Below are 15,509 nucleotides of genomic sequence, written 5' to 3'. Positions count from 1 at the left end.
GAAAGGAACATGGCGGGTGCGATCATACCAGCACTAATGCACCGGATCCCATCAGAACTTCGAAGTTAAGCGTGCTTGGGCGACAGTAGTACTAGGATGGGTGACCCTAGGCCGGTCAACGGGTCGGGTCTACACCCGGATCCGGATCGGATCCCTGAAATTTTTGCGGGTATGGGTAGGGATTTAATTCCGTTATCCGGATCCGGATCCGTTTTTTCAAACAAAAAAACGGGTCGGATACGGAATATAGTATTCCGACCCGTATTAGACCCGGATCCGGATATAAATGATTTAATAATTTATAAAAAATATATATTATCAATATAATTTGATTAGGATGATGTATTTGAGTAAAATCAATTTGATTTATTTTCTTATTTGGTTTTTTCTTTGCATTAGCTAGAAATTAGTTTACAAATATATCTTTTTCTCTTTTTTGTTAGAAATTATAAATTTTGGCAAATTTGTTCGGGTAGACCCGACCCGGATCCGAGACTCGCCGGGTCCGGATCCGGAACACCGAATAAAAGACCCGTCGGGTAAACGGGTCGGCTCCGGGTCCGGGTCCGGAATAATGAATTCCGGCCCGGACCCGGCCCGTTGACACCCCTAGGTGACCCCCTGGGAAATCCTCGTGTTGCACCCCTCCCTTTTTTGTTTCGAAATCCAAATTTTCCCTTCGTTCTTTATGCTGTAGTAATTTAGCTCCGTCGGAACGATTGCTTTATATTTTGCTTCTCATCGAAGCATGAAGGCGGATCTGAAGGCGCGAGACAAGTCAGGAACGGTACGGCTGGATCGAAGCCCGGATCGTCGGTCAAAGTTGTCGGCGCAAATGTATAAGTGCAAGCGTGAAGGATCAATTTCAGGATAATTGAGAGTTGCGCGACGAGGGAAAAAAAAATGGTGCAAATCAACAAGAAAAAAATGTAAAAGTAAATAAATAAAAGGATGAGGGGAAATTCTTGAATTGACGCTTAAAATGAATTCGGGTCCAGAAAAGCCACACTGCTTCACAGGACGGGGCAGTTTAAAAGAATAAAGCGAAAGGAACATGGTGGGTGCGATCATACCAGCACTAATGCACCGGATCCCATCAGAACTCCGAAGTTAAGCGTGCTTGGGCGAGAGTAGTACTAGGATGGGTGACCCCCTGGGAAGTCCTCGTGTTGCACCCCTCCCTTTTTTGTTTCGAAATCCAAATTTCCCCTTCGTTCTTTATGCTGTAGTAATTTAGCTCCGTCGGAACGATTGCTTTATATTTTGCTTCTTATCGAAGCATGAAGGCGGATCTGAAGGCGCGAGACAAGTCAGGAACGGTACGGCTGGATCGAAGCCCGGATCGTCGGTCAAAGTTGTTGGCGCAAATGTATAAGCGCAAGCGTGAAGGATCAATTTCAGGATAATTGAGAGTTGTGCGACGAGGGAAAAAAAAGGTGCAAAGCAACAAGAAAAAAATATAAAAGTAAATAAATAAAAGGATGAGAGGAAATTCATGAATTGACGCTTAGAATGAATTCGGGTCCAGAAAAGCCAAACTGCTTCACAGGACGTGGCAGTTTAAAAGAATAAAGCGAAAGGAACATGGCGGGTGCGATCATACCAGCACTAATGCACCGGATCCCATCAGAACTTCGAAGTTAAGCGTGCTTGGGCGACAGTAGTACTAGGATGGGTGACCCTAGGCCGGTCAACGGGTCGGGTCTACACCCGGATCCGGATCGGATCCCTGAAATTTTTGCTGGTATGGGTAGGGATTTAATTCCGTTATCCGGATCCGGATCCGTTTTTTCAAACAAAAAAACGGGTCGGATACGGAATATAGTATTCCGACCCGTACTAGACCCGGATCCGGATATAAATGATTTAATAATTTATAAAAAATATATATTATCAATATAATTTGATTAGGATGATGTATTTGAGTAAAATCAATTTGATTTATTTTCTTATTTGGTTTTTTCTTTGCATTAGCTAGAAATTAGTTTACAAATATATCTTTTTCTCTTTTTTGTTAGAAATTATAAATTTTGGCAAATTTGTTCGGGTAGACCCGACCCGGATCCGAGACTCGCCGGGTCCGGATCCGGAACACCGAATAAAAGACCCGTCGGGTAAACGGGTCGGATCCGGGTCCGGGTCCGGAATAAAGAATTCCGGCCCGGATCCGGCCCGTTGACACCCCTAGGTGACCCCCTGGGAAATCCTCGTGTTGCACCCCTCCCTTTTTTGTTTCGAAATCCAAATTTTCCCTTCGTTCTTTATGCTGTAGTAATTTAGCTCCGTCGGAACGATTGCTTTATATTTTGCTTCTCATCGAAGCATGAAGGCGGATCTGAAGGCGCGAGACAAGTCAGGAACGGTACGGCTGAATCGAAGCCCGGATCGTCGGTCAATGTTGTCGGCGCAAATGCATAAGCGCAAGCGTGAAGGATCAATTTCAGGATAATTGAGAGTTGTGCGACGAGGGAAAAAAAAGGTGCAAAGCAACAAGAAAAAAATATAAAAGTAAATAAATAAAAGGATGAGAGGAAATTCATGAATTGACGCTTAGAATGAATTCGGGTCCAGAAAAGCCAAACTGCTTCACAGGACGTGGCGGTTTAAAAGAATAAAGCGAAAGGAACATGGCGGGTGCGATCATACCAGCACTAATGCACCGGATCCCATCAGAACTTCGAAGTTAAGCGTGCTTGGGCGACAGTAGTACTAGGATGGGTGACCCTAGGCCGGTCAACGGGTCGGGTCTACACCCGGATCCGGATCGGATCCCTGAAATTTTTGCGGGTATGGGTAGGGATTTAATTCCGTTATCCGGATCCGGATCCGTTTTTTCAAACAAAAAAACGGGTCGGATACGGAATATAGTATTCCGACCCGTATTAGACCCGGATCCGGATATAAATGATTTAATAATTTATAAAAAATATATATTATCAATATAATTTGATTAGGATGATGTATTTGAGTAAAATCAATTTGATTTATTTTCTTATTTGGTTTTTTCTTTGCATTAGCTAGAAATTAGTTTACAAATATATATTTTTCTCTTTTTTGTTAGAAATTATAAATTTTGGCAAATTTGTTCGGGTAGACCCGACCCGGATCCGAGACTCGCCGGGTCCGGATCCGGAACACCGAATAAAAGACCCGTCGGGTAAACGGGTCGGCTCCGGGTCCGGGTCCGGAATAATGAATTCCGGCCCGGACCCGGCCCGTTGACACCCCTAGGTGACCCCCTGGGAAATCCTCGTGTTGCACCCCTCCCTTTTTTGTTTCGAAATCCAAATTTTCCCTTCGTTCTTTATGCTGTAGTAATTTAGCTCCGTCGGAACGATTGCTTTATATTTTGCTTCTCATCGAAGCATGAAGGCGGATCTGAAGGCGCGAGACAAGTCAGGAACGGTACGGCTGGATCGAAGCCCGGTTCGTCGGTCAAAGTTGTCGGCGCAAATGTATAAGCGCAAGCGTGAAGGATCAATTTCAGGATAATTGAGAGTTGCGCGACGAGGGAAAAAAAAATGGTGCAAATCAACAAGAAAAAAATGTAAAAGTAAATAAATAAAAGGATGAGGGGAAATTCTTGAATTGACGCTTAAAATGAATTCGGGTCCAGAAAATCCACACTGCTTCACAGGACGGGGCAGTTTAAAAGAATAAAGCGAAAGGAACATGGCGGGTGCGATCATACCAGTACTAATGCACCGGATCCCATCAGAACTTCGAAGTTAAGCGTGCTTGGGCGACAGTAGTACTAGGATGGGTGACCCTAGGCCGGTCAACGGGTCGGGTCTACACCCGGATCCGGATCGGATCCCTGAAATTTTTGCGGGTATGGGTAGGGATTTAATTCCGTTATCCGGATCCGGATCCGTTTTTTCAAACAAAAAAACGGGTCGGATACGGAATATAGTATTCCGACCCGTATTAGACCCGGATCCGGATATAAATGATTTAATAATTTATAAAAAATATATATTATCAATATAATTTGATTAGGATGATGTATTTGAGTAAAATCAATTTGATTTATTTTCTTATTTGGTTTTTTCTTTGCATTAGCTAGAAATTTGTTTACAAATATATCTTTTTCTCTTTTTTGTTAGAAATTATAAATTTCGGCAAATTTGTTCGGGTAGACCCGACCCGGATCCGAGACTCGCCGGGTCCGGATCCGGAACACCGAATAAAAGACCCGTCGGGTAAACGGGTCGGCTCCGGGTCCGGGTCCGGAATAATGAATTCCGGCCCGGACCCGGCCCGTTGACACCCCTAGGTGACCCCCTGGGAAATCCTCGTGTTGCACCCCTCCCTTTTTTGTTTCGAAATCCAAATTTTCCCTTCGTTCTTTATGCTGTAGTAATTTAGCTCCGTCGGAACGATTGCTTTATATTTTGCTTCTCATCGAAGCATGAAGGCGGATCTGAAGGCGCGAGACAAGTCAGGAACGGTACGGCTGGATCGAAGCCCGGTTCGTCGGTCAAAGTTGTCGGCGCAAATGTATAAGCGCAAGCGTGAAGGATCAATTTCAGGATAATTGAGAGTTGCGCGACGAGGGAAAAAAAAATGGTGCAAATCAACAAGAAAAAAATGTAAAAGTAAATAAATAAAAGGATGAGGGGAAATTCTTGAATTGACGCTTAAAATGAATTCGGGTCCAGAAAAGCCACACTGCTTCACAGGACGGGGCAGTTTAAAAGAATAAAGCGAAAGGAACATGGCGGGTGCGATCATACCAGCACTAATGCACCGGATCCCATCAGAACTTCGAAGTTAAGCGTGCTTGGGCGACAGTAGTACTAGGATGGGTGACCCTAGGCCGGTCAACGGGTCGGGTCTACACCCGGATCCGGATCGGATCCCTGAAATTTTTGCGGGTATGGGTAGGGATTTAATTCCGTTATCCGGATCCGGATCCGTTTTTTCAAACAAAAAAACGGGTCGGATACGGAATATAGTATTCCGACCCGTATTAGACCCGGATCCGGATATAAATGATTTAATAATTTATAAAAAATATATATTATCAATATAATTTGATTAGGATGATGTATTTGAGTAAAATCAATTTGATTTATTTTCTTATTTGGTTTTTTCTTTGCATTAGCTAGAAATTAGTTTACAAATATATCTTTTTCTCTTTTTTGTTAGAAATTATAAATTTTGGCAAATTTGTTCGGGTAGACCCGACCCGGATCCGAGACTCGCCGGGTCCGGATCCGGAACACCGAATAAAAGACCCGTCGGGTAAACGGGTCGGCTCCGGGTCCGGGTCCGGAATAATGAATTCCGGCCCGGACCCGGCCCGTTGACACCCCTAGGTGACCCCCTGGGAAATCCTCGTGTTGCACCCCTCCCTTTTTTGTTTCGAAATCCAAATTTTCCCTTCGTTCTTTATGCTGTAGTAATTTAGCTCCGTCGGAACGATTGCTTTATATTTTGCTTCTCATCGAAGCATGAAGGCGGATCTGAAGGCGCGAGACAAGTCAGGAACGGTACGGCTGGATCGAAGCCCGGATCGTCGGTCAAAGTTGTCGGCGCAAATGTATAAGTGCAAGCGTGAAGGATCAATTTCAGGATAATTGAGAGTTGCGCGACGAGGGAAAAAAAAATGGTGCAAATCAACAAGAAAAAAATGTAAAAGTAAATAAATAAAAGGATGAGGGGAAATTCTTGAATTGACGCTTAAAATGAATTCGGGTCCAGAAAAGCCACACTGCTTCACAGGACGGGGCAGTTTAAAAGAATAAAGCGAAAGGAACATGGTGGGTGCGATCATACCAGCACTAATGCACCGGATCCCATCAGAACTCCGAAGTTAAGCGTGCTTGGGCGAGAGTAGTACTAGGATGGGTGACCCCCTGGGAAGTCCTCGTGTTGCACCCCTCCCTTTTTTGTTTCGAAATCCAAATTTCCCCTTCGTTCTTTATGCTGTAGTAATTTAGCTCCGTCGGAACGATTGCTTTATATTTTGCTTCTTATCGAAGCATGAAGGCGGATCTGAAGGCGCGAGACAAGTCAGGAACGGTACGGCTGGATCGAAGCCCGGATCGTCGGTCAAAGTTGTCGGCGCAAATGTATAAGCGCAAGCGTGAAGGATCAATTTCAGGATAATTGAGAGTTGTGCGACGAGGGAAAAAAAAGGTGCAAAGCAACAAGAAAAAAATATAAAAGTAAATAAATAAAAGGATGAGAGGAAATTCATGAATTGACGCTTAGAATGAATTCGGGTCCAGAAAAGCCAAACTGCTTCACAGGACGTGGCAGTTTAAAAGAATAAAGCGAAAGGAACATGGCGGGTGCGATCATACCAGCACTAATGCACCGGATCCCATCAGAACTTCGAAGTTAAGCGTGCTTGGGCGACAGTAGTACTAGGATGGGTGACCCTAGGCCGGTCAACGGGTCGGGTCTACACCCGGATCCGGATCGGATCCCTGAAATTTTTGCTGGTATGGGTAGGGATTTAATTCCGTTATCCGGATCCGGATCCGTTTTTTCAAACAAAAAAACGGGTCGGATACGGAATATAGTATTCCGACCCGTACTAGACCCGGATCCGGATATAAATGATTTAATAATTTATAAAAAATATATATTATCAATATAATTTGATTAGGATGATGTATTTGAGTAAAATCAATTTGATTTATTTTCTTATTTGGTTTTTTCTTTGCATTAGCTAGAAATTAGTTTACAAATATATCTTTTTCTCTTTTTTGTTAGAAATTATAAATTTTGGCAAATTTGTTCGGGTAGACCCGACCCGGATCCGAGACTCGCCGGGTCCGGATCCGGAACACCGAATAAAAGACCCGTCGGGTAAACGGGTCGGATCCGGGTCCGGGTCCGGAATAAAGAATTCCGGCCCGGATCCGGCCCGTTGACACCCCTAGGTGACCCCCTGGGAAATCCTCGTGTTGCACCCCTCCCTTTTTTGTTTCGAAATCCAAATTTTCCCTTCGTTCTTTATGCTGTAGTAATTTAGCTCCGTCGGAACGATTGCTTTATATTTTGCTTCTCATCGAAGCATGAAGGCGGATCTGAAGGCGCGAGACAAGTCAGGAACGGTACGGCTGAATCGAAGCCCGGATCGTCGGTCAATGTTGTCGGCGCAAATGCATAAGCGCAAGCGTGAAGGATCAATTTCAGGATAATTGAGAGTTGTGCGACGAGGGAAAAAAAAGGTGCAAAGCAACAAGAAAAAAATATAAAAGTAAATAAATAAAAGGATGAGAGGAAATTCATGAATTGACGCTTAGAATGAATTCGGGTCCAGAAAAGCCAAACTGCTTCACAGGACGTGGCGGTTTAAAAGAATAAAGCGAAAGGAACATGGCGGGTGCGATCATACCAGCACTAATGCACCGGATCCCATCAGAACTTCGAAGTTAAGCGTGCTTGGGCGACAGTAGTACTAGGATGGGTGACCCTAGGCCGGTCAACGGGTCGGGTCTACACCCGGATCCGGATCGGATCCCTGAAATTTTTGCGGGTATGGGTAGGGATTTAATTCCGTTATCCGGATCCGGATCCGTTTTTTCAAACAAAAAAACGGGTCGGATACGGAATATAGTATTCCGACCCGTATTAGACCCGGATCCGGATATAAATGATTTAATAATTTATAAAAAATATATATTATCAATATAATTTGATTAGGATGATGTATTTGAGTAAAATCAATTTGATTTATTTTCTTATTTGGTTTTTTCTTTGCATTAGCTAGAAATTAGTTTACAAATATATATTTTTCTCTTTTTTGTTAGAAATTATAAATTTTGGCAAATTTGTTCGGGTAGACCCGACCCGGATCCGAGACTCGCCGGGTCCGGATCCGGAACACCGAATAAAAGACCCGTCGGGTAAACGGGTCGGCTCCGGGTCCGGGTCCGGAATAATGAATTCCGGCCCGGACCCGGCCCGTTGACACCCCTAGGTGACCCCCTGGGAAATCCTCGTGTTGCACCCCTCCCTTTTTTGTTTCGAAATCCAAATTTTCCCTTCGTTCTTTATGCTGTAGTAATTTAGCTCCGTCGGAACGATTGCTTTATATTTTGCTTCTCATCGAAGCATGAAGGCGGATCTGAAGGCGCGAGACAAGTCAGGAACGGTACGGCTGGATCGAAGCCCGGTTCGTCGGTCAAAGTTGTCGGCGCAAATGTATAAGCGCAAGCGTGAAGGATCAATTTCAGGATAATTGAGAGTTGCGCGACGAGGGAAAAAAAAATGGTGCAAATCAACAAGAAAAAAATGTAAAAGTAAATAAATAAAAGGATGAGGGGAAATTCTTGAATTGACGCTTAAAATGAATTCGGGTCCAGAAAATCCACACTGCTTCACAGGACGGGGCAGTTTAAAAGAATAAAGCGAAAGGAACATGGCGGGTGCGATCATACCAGTACTAATGCACCGGATCCCATCAGAACTTCGAAGTTAAGCGTGCTTGGGCGACAGTAGTACTAGGATGGGTGACCCTAGGCCGGTCAACGGGTCGGGTCTACACCCGGATCCGGATCGGATCCCTGAAATTTTTGCGGGTATGGGTAGGGATTTAATTCCGTTATCCGGATCCGGATCCGTTTTTTCAAACAAAAAAACGGGTCGGATACGGAATATAGTATTCCGACCCGTATTAGACCCGGATCCGGATATAAATGATTTAATAATTTATAAAAAATATATATTATCAATATAATTTGATTAGGATGATGTATTTGAGTAAAATCAATTTGATTTATTTTCTTATTTGGTTTTTTCTTTGCATTAGCTAGAAATTTGTTTACAAATATATCTTTTTCTCTTTTTTGTTAGAAATTATAAATTTCGGCAAATTTGTTCGGGTAGACCCGACCCGGATCCGAGACTCGCCGGGTCCGGATCCGGAACACCGAATAAAAGACCCGTCGGGTAAACGGGTCGGCTCCGGGTCCGGGTCCGGAATAATGAATTCCGGCCCGGACCCGGCCCGTTGACACCCCTAGGTGACCCCCTGGGAAATCCTCGTGTTGCACCCCTCCCTTTTTTGTTTCGAAATCCAAATTTTCCCTTCGTTCTTTATGCTGTAGTAATTTAGCTCCGTCGGAACGATTGCTTTATATTTTGCTTCTCATCGAAGCATGAAGGCGGATCTGAAGGCGCGAGACAAGTCAGGAACGGTACGGCTGGATCGAAGCCCGGTTCGTCGGTCAAAGTTGTCGGCGCAAATGTATAAGCGCAAGCGTGAAGGATCAATTTCAGGATAATTGAGAGTTGCGCGACGAGGGAAAAAAAAATGGTGCAAATCAACAAGAAAAAAATGTAAAAGTAAATAAATAAAAGGATGAGGGGAAATTCTTGAATTGATGCTTAAAATGAATTCGGGTCCAGAAAAGCCACACTGCTTCACAGGACGGGGCAGTTTAAAAGAATAAAGCGAAAGGAACATGGCGGGTGCGATCATACCAGCACTAATGCACCGGATCCCATCAGAACTTCGAAGTTAAGCGTGCTTGGGCGACAGTAGTACTAGGATGGGTGACCCTAGGCCGGTCAACGGGTCGGGTCTACACCCGGATCCGGATCGGATCCCTGAAATTTTTGCGGGTATGGGTAGGGATTTAATTCCGTTATCCGGATCCGGATCCGTTTTTTCAAACAAAAAAACGGGTCGGATACGGAATATAGTATTCCGACCCGTATTAGACCCGGATCCGGATATAAATGATTTAATAATTTATAAAAAATATATATTATCAATATAATTTGATTAGGATGATGTATTTGAGTAAAATCAATTTGATTTATTTTCTTATTTGGTTTTTTCTTTGCATTAGCTAGAAATTAGTTTACAAATATATCTTTTTCTCTTTTTTGTTAGAAATTATAAATTTTGGCAAATTTGTTCGGGTAGACCCGACCCGGATCCGAGACTCGCCGGGTCCGGATCCGGAACACCGAATAAAAGACCCGTCGGGTAAACGGGTCGGCTCCGGGTCCGGGTCCGGAATAATGAATTCCGGCCCGGACCCGGCCCGTTGACACCCCTAGGTGACCCCCTGGGAAATCCTCGTGTTGCACCCCTCCCTTTTTTGTTTCGAAATCCAAATTTTCCCTTCGTTCTTTATGCTGTAGTAATTTAGCTCCGTCGGAACGATTGCTTTATATTTTGCTTCTCATCGAAGCATGAAGGCGGATCTGAAGGCGCGAGACAAGTCAGGAACGGTACGGCTGGATCGAAGCCCGGATCGTCGGTCAAAGTTGTCGGCGCAAATGTATAAGTGCAAGCGTGAAGGATCAATTTCAGGATAATTGAGAGTTGCGCGACGAGGGAAAAAAAAATGGTGCAAATCAACAAGAAAAAAATGTAAAAGTAAATAAATAAAAGGATGAGGGGAAATTCTTGAATTGACGCTTAAAATGAATTCGGGTCCAGAAAAGCCACACTGCTTCACAGGACGGGGCAGTTTAAAAGAATAAAGCGAAAGGAACATGGTGGGTGCGATCATACCAGCACTAATGCACCGGATCCCATCAGAACTCCGAAGTTAAGCGTGCTTGGGCGAGAGTAGTACTAGGATGGGTGACCCCCTGGGAAGTCCTCGTGTTGCACCCCTCCCTTTTTTGTTTCGAAATCCAAATTTCCCCTTCGTTCTTTATGCTGTAGTAATTTAGCTCCGTCGGAACGATTGCTTTATATTTTGCTTCTTATCGAAGCATGAAGGCGGATCTGAAGGCGCGAGACAAGTCAGGAACGGTACGGCTGGATCGAAGCCCGGATCGTCGGTCAAAGTTGTCGGCGCAAATGTATAAGCGCAAGCGTGAAGGATCAATTTCAGGATAATTGAGAGTTGTGCGACGAGGGAAAAAAAAGGTGCAAAGCAACAAGAAAAAAATATAAAAGTAAATAAATAAAAGGATGAGAGGAAATTCATGAATTGACGCTTAGAATGAATTCGGGTCCAGAAAAGCCAAACTGCTTCACAGGACGTGGCAGTTTAAAAGAATAAAGCGAAAGGAACATGGCGGGTGCGATCATACCAGCACTAATGCACCGGATCCCATCAGAACTTCGAAGTTAAGCGTGCTTGGGCGACAGTAGTACTAGGATGGGTGACCCTAGGCCGGTCAACGGGTCGGGTCTACACCCGGATCCGGATCGGATCCCTGAAATTTTTGCTGGTATGGGTAGGGATTTAATTCCGTTATCCGGATCCGGATCCGTTTTTTCAAACAAAAAAACGGGTCGGATACGGAATATAGTATTCCGACCCGTACTAGACCCGGATCCGGATATAAATGATTTAATAATTTATAAAAAATATATATTATCAATATAATTTGATTAGGATGATGTATTTGAGTAAAATCAATTTGATTTATTTTCTTATTTGGTTTTTTCTTTGCATTAGCTAGAAATTAGTTTACAAATATATCTTTTTCTCTTTTTTGTTAGAAATTATAAATTTTGGCAAATTTGTTCGGGTAGACCCGACCCGGATCCGAGACTCGCCGGGTCCGGATCCGGAACACCGAATAAAAGACCCGTCGGGTAAACGGGTCGGATCCGGGTCCGGGTCCGGAATAAAGAATTCCGGCCCGGATCCGGCCCGTTGACACCCCTAGGTGACCCCCTGGGAAATCCTCGTGTTGCACCCCTCCCTTTTTTGTTTCGAAATCCAAATTTTCCCTTCGTTCTTTATGCTGTAGTAATTTAGCTCCGTCGGAACGATTGCTTTATATTTTGCTTCTCATCGAAGCATGAAGGCGGATCTGAAGGCGCGAGACAAGTCAGGAACGGTACGGCTGAATCGAAGCCCGGATCGTCGGTCAATGTTGTCGGCGCAAATGCATAAGCGCAAGCGTGAAGGATCAATTTCAGGATAATTGAGAGTTGTGCGACGAGGGAAAAAAAAGGTGCAAAGCAACAAGAAAAAAATATAAAAGTAAATAAATAAAAGGATGAGAGGAAATTCATGAATTGACGCTTAGAATGAATTCGGGTCCAGAAAAGCCAAACTGCTTCACAGGACGTGGCGGTTTAAAAGAATAAAGCGAAAGGAACATGGCGGGTGCGATCATACCAGCACTAATGCACCGGATCCCATCAGAACTTCGAAGTTAAGCGTGCTTGGGCGACAGTAGTACTAGGATGGGTGACCCTAGGCCGGTCAACGGGTCGGGTCTACACCCGGATCCGGATCGGATCCCTGAAATTTTTGCGGGTATGGGTAGGGATTTAATTCCGTTATCCGGATCCGGATCCGTTTTTTCAAACAAAAAAACGGGTCGGATACGGAATATAGTATTCCGACCCGTATTAGACCCGGATCCGGATATAAATGATTTAATAATTTATAAAAAATATATATTATCAATATAATTTGATTAGGATGATGTATTTGAGTAAAATCAATTTGATTTATTTTCTTATTTGGTTTTTTCTTTGCATTAGCTAGAAATTAGTTTACAAATATATATTTTTCTCTTTTTTGTTAGAAATTATAAATTTTGGCAAATTTGTTCGGGTAGACCCGACCCGGATCCGAGACTCGCCGGGTCCGGATCCGGAACACCGAATAAAAGACCCGTCGGGTAAACGGGTCGGCTCCGGGTCCGGGTCCGGAATAATGAATTCCGGCCCGGACCCGGCCCGTTGACACCCCTAGGTGACCCCCTGGGAAATCCTCGTGTTGCACCCCTCCCTTTTTTGTTTCGAAATCCAAATTTTCCCTTCGTTCTTTATGCTGTAGTAATTTAGCTCCGTCGGAACGATTGCTTTATATTTTGCTTCTCATCGAAGCATGAAGGCGGATCTGAAGGCGCGAGACAAGTCAGGAACGGTACGGCTGGATCGAAGCCCGGATCGTCGGTCAAAGTTGTCGGCGCAAATGTATAAGTGCAAGCGTGAAGGATCAATTTCAGGATAATTGAGAGTTGCGCGACGAGGGAAAAAAAAATGGTGCAAATCAACAAGAAAAAAATGTAAAAGTAAATAAATAAAAGGATGAGGGGAAATTCTTGAATTGACGCTTAAAATGAATTCGGGTCCAGAAAAGCCACACTGCTTCACAGGACGGGGCAGTTTAAAAGAATAAAGCGAAAGGAACATGGTGGGTGCGATCATACCAGCACTAATGCACCGGATCCCATCAGAACTCCGAAGTTAAGCGTGCTTGGGCGAGAGTAGTACTAGGATGGGTGACCCCCTGGGAAGTCCTCGTGTTGCACCCCTCCCTTTTTTGTTTCGAAATCCAAATTTCCCCTTCGTTCTTTATGCTGTAGTAATTTAGCTCCGTCGGAACGATTGCTTTATATTTTGCTTCTTATCGAAGCATGAAGGCGGATCTGAAGGCGCGAGACAAGTCAGGAACGGTACGGCTGGATCGAAGCCCGGATCGTCGGTCAAAGTTGTCGGCGCAAATGTATAAGCGCAAGCGTGAAGGATCAATTTCAGGATAATTGAGAGTTGTGCGACGAGGGAAAAAAAAGGTGCAAAGCAACAAGAAAAAAATATAAAAGTAAATAAATAAAAGGATGAGAGGAAATTCATGAATTGACGCTTAGAATGAATTCGGGTCCAGAAAAGCCAAACTGCTTCACAGGACGTGGCAGTTTAAAAGAATAAAGCGAAAGGAACATGGCGGGTGCGATCATACCAGCACTAATGCACCGGATCCCATCAGAACTTCGAAGTTAAGCGTGCTTGGGCGACAGTAGTACTAGGATGGGTGACCCTAGGCCGGTCAACGGGTCGGGTCTACACCCGGATCCGGATCGGATCCCTGAAATTTTTGCTGGTATGGGTAGGGATTTAATTCCGTTATCCGGATCCGGATCCGTTTTTTCAAACAAAAAAACGGGTCGGATACGGAATATAGTATTCCGACCCGTACTAGACCCGGATCCGGATATAAATGATTTAATAATTTATAAAAAATATATATTATCAATATAATTTGATTAGGATGATGTATTTGAGTAAAATCAATTTGATTTATTTTCTTATTTGGTTTTTTCTTTGCATTAGCTAGAAATTAGTTTACAAATATATCTTTTTCTCTTTTTTGTTAGAAATTATAAATTTTGGCAAATTTGTTCGGGTAGACCCGACCCGGATCCGAGACTCGCCGGGTCCGGATCCGGAACACCGAATAAAAGACCCGTCGGGTAAACGGGTCGGATCCGGGTCCGGGTCCGGAATAAAGAATTCCGGCCCGGATCCGGCCCGTTGACACCCCTAGGTGACCCCCTGGGAAATCCTCGTGTTGCACCCCTCCCTTTTTTGTTTCGAAATCCAAATTTTCCCTTCGTTCTTTATGCTGTAGTAATTTAGCTCCGTCGGAACGATTGCTTTATATTTTGCTTCTCATCGAAGCATGAAGGCGGATCTGAAGGCGCGAGACAAGTCAGGAACGGTACGGCTGAATCGAAGCCCGGATCGTCGGTCAATGTTGTCGGCGCAAATGCATAAGCGCAAGCGTGAAGGATCAATTTCAGGATAATTGAGAGTTGTGCGACGAGGGAAAAAAAAGGTGCAAAGCAACAAGAAAAAAATATAAAAGTAAATAAATAAAAGGATGAGAGGAAATTCATGAATTGACGCTTAGAATGAATTCGGGTCCAGAAAAGCCAAACTGCTTCACAGGACGTGGCGGTTTAAAAGAATAAAGCGAAAGGAACATGGCGGGTGCGATCATACCAGCACTAATGCACCGGATCCCATCAGAACTTCGAAGTTAAGCGTGCTTGGGCGACAGTAGTACTAGGATGGGTGACCCTAGGCCGGTCAACGGGTCGGGTCTACACCCGGATCCGGATCGGATCCCTGAAATTTTTGCGGGTATGGGTAGGGATTTAATTCCGTTATCCGGATCCGGATCCGTTTTTTCAAACAAAAAAACGGGTCGGATACGGAATATAGTATTCCGACCCGTATTAGACCCGGATCCGGATATAAATGATTTAATAATTTATAAAAAATATATATTATCAATATAATTTGATTAGGATGATGTATTTGAGTAAAATCAATTTGATTTATTTTCTTATTTGGTTTTTTCTTTGCATTAGCTAGAAATTAGTTTACAAATATATATTTTTCTCTTTTTTGTTAGAAATTATAAATTTTGGCAAATTTGTTCGGGTAGACCCGACCCGGATCCGAGACTCGCCGGGTCCGGATCCGGAACACCGAATAAAAGACCCGTCGGGTAAACGGGTCGGCTCCGGGTCCGGGTCCGGAATAATGAATTCCGGCCCGGACCCGGCCCGTTGACACCCCTAGGTGACCCCCTGGGAAATCCTCGTGTTGCACCCCTCCCTTTTTTGTTTCGAAATCCAAATTTTCCCTTCGTTCTTTATGCTGTAGTAATTTAGCTCCGTCGGAACGATTGCTTTATATTTTGCTTCTCATCGAAGCATGAAGGCGGATCTGAAGGCGCGAGACAAGTCAGGAACGGTACGGCTGGATCGAAGCCCGGTTCGTCGGTCAAAGTTGTCGGCGCAAATGTATAAGCGCAAGCGTGAAG

The 15,509-nt window shown here is 44.1% G+C and overlaps 4 non-coding genes and 13 pseudogenes across 4 annotated transcripts; all 17 read left to right on the top strand.

The window, feature by feature from the left end:
- Positions 1-14: 14 nt before the first annotated feature.
- Positions 15-132, top strand: LOC140019584 (5S ribosomal RNA; annotated as a pseudogene).
- Positions 133-1,059: 927 nt separating this feature from the next.
- LOC140018419 (5S ribosomal RNA) lies at positions 1,060-1,178 on the top strand. Its single transcript, XR_011824521.1, has one exon. It is a non-coding gene; the product is annotated as a 5S ribosomal RNA (ribosomal RNA).
- Positions 1,179-1,589: 411 nt separating this feature from the next.
- LOC140019583 (5S ribosomal RNA) lies at positions 1,590-1,707 on the top strand (annotated as a pseudogene).
- A 925-nt stretch (positions 1,708-2,632) lies between these two features.
- LOC140019582 (5S ribosomal RNA) lies at positions 2,633-2,750 on the top strand (annotated as a pseudogene).
- A 927-nt stretch (positions 2,751-3,677) lies between these two features.
- Positions 3,678-3,795, top strand: LOC140020449 (5S ribosomal RNA; annotated as a pseudogene).
- A 927-nt stretch (positions 3,796-4,722) lies between these two features.
- Positions 4,723-4,840, top strand: LOC140019580 (5S ribosomal RNA; annotated as a pseudogene).
- A 927-nt stretch (positions 4,841-5,767) lies between these two features.
- LOC140018408 (5S ribosomal RNA) lies at positions 5,768-5,886 on the top strand. The gene has a single exon (XR_011824520.1). It is a non-coding gene; the product is annotated as a 5S ribosomal RNA (ribosomal RNA).
- Positions 5,887-6,297: 411 nt separating this feature from the next.
- LOC140019579 (5S ribosomal RNA) lies at positions 6,298-6,415 on the top strand (annotated as a pseudogene).
- A 925-nt stretch (positions 6,416-7,340) lies between these two features.
- On the top strand, positions 7,341-7,458 carry LOC140019578 (5S ribosomal RNA; annotated as a pseudogene).
- Positions 7,459-8,385: 927 nt separating this feature from the next.
- Positions 8,386-8,503, top strand: LOC140020448 (5S ribosomal RNA; annotated as a pseudogene).
- A 927-nt stretch (positions 8,504-9,430) lies between these two features.
- On the top strand, positions 9,431-9,548 carry LOC140019577 (5S ribosomal RNA; annotated as a pseudogene).
- Positions 9,549-10,475: 927 nt separating this feature from the next.
- On the top strand, positions 10,476-10,594 carry LOC140018396 (5S ribosomal RNA). The gene has a single exon (XR_011824519.1). It is a non-coding gene; the product is annotated as a 5S ribosomal RNA (ribosomal RNA).
- Positions 10,595-11,005: 411 nt separating this feature from the next.
- On the top strand, positions 11,006-11,123 carry LOC140019576 (5S ribosomal RNA; annotated as a pseudogene).
- Positions 11,124-12,048: 925 nt separating this feature from the next.
- LOC140019575 (5S ribosomal RNA) lies at positions 12,049-12,166 on the top strand (annotated as a pseudogene).
- Positions 12,167-13,093: 927 nt separating this feature from the next.
- LOC140018385 (5S ribosomal RNA) lies at positions 13,094-13,212 on the top strand. The gene has a single exon (XR_011824518.1). It is a non-coding gene; the product is annotated as a 5S ribosomal RNA (ribosomal RNA).
- A 411-nt stretch (positions 13,213-13,623) lies between these two features.
- Positions 13,624-13,741, top strand: LOC140019574 (5S ribosomal RNA; annotated as a pseudogene).
- Positions 13,742-14,666: 925 nt separating this feature from the next.
- On the top strand, positions 14,667-14,784 carry LOC140019573 (5S ribosomal RNA; annotated as a pseudogene).
- Positions 14,785-15,509: the final 725 nt, after the last annotated feature.

The sequence above is a fragment of the Coffea arabica genome, chromosome 11c (assembly GCF_036785885.1).
Source record: "Coffea arabica cultivar ET-39 chromosome 11c, Coffea Arabica ET-39 HiFi, whole genome shotgun sequence".
Taxonomy (NCBI): Eukaryota; Viridiplantae; Streptophyta; class Magnoliopsida; order Gentianales; family Rubiaceae; genus Coffea; species Coffea arabica.
The sequence above is the reverse complement of the archived record's forward strand: the minus strand, read 5'-3'. Positions and strand labels throughout refer to the sequence as shown.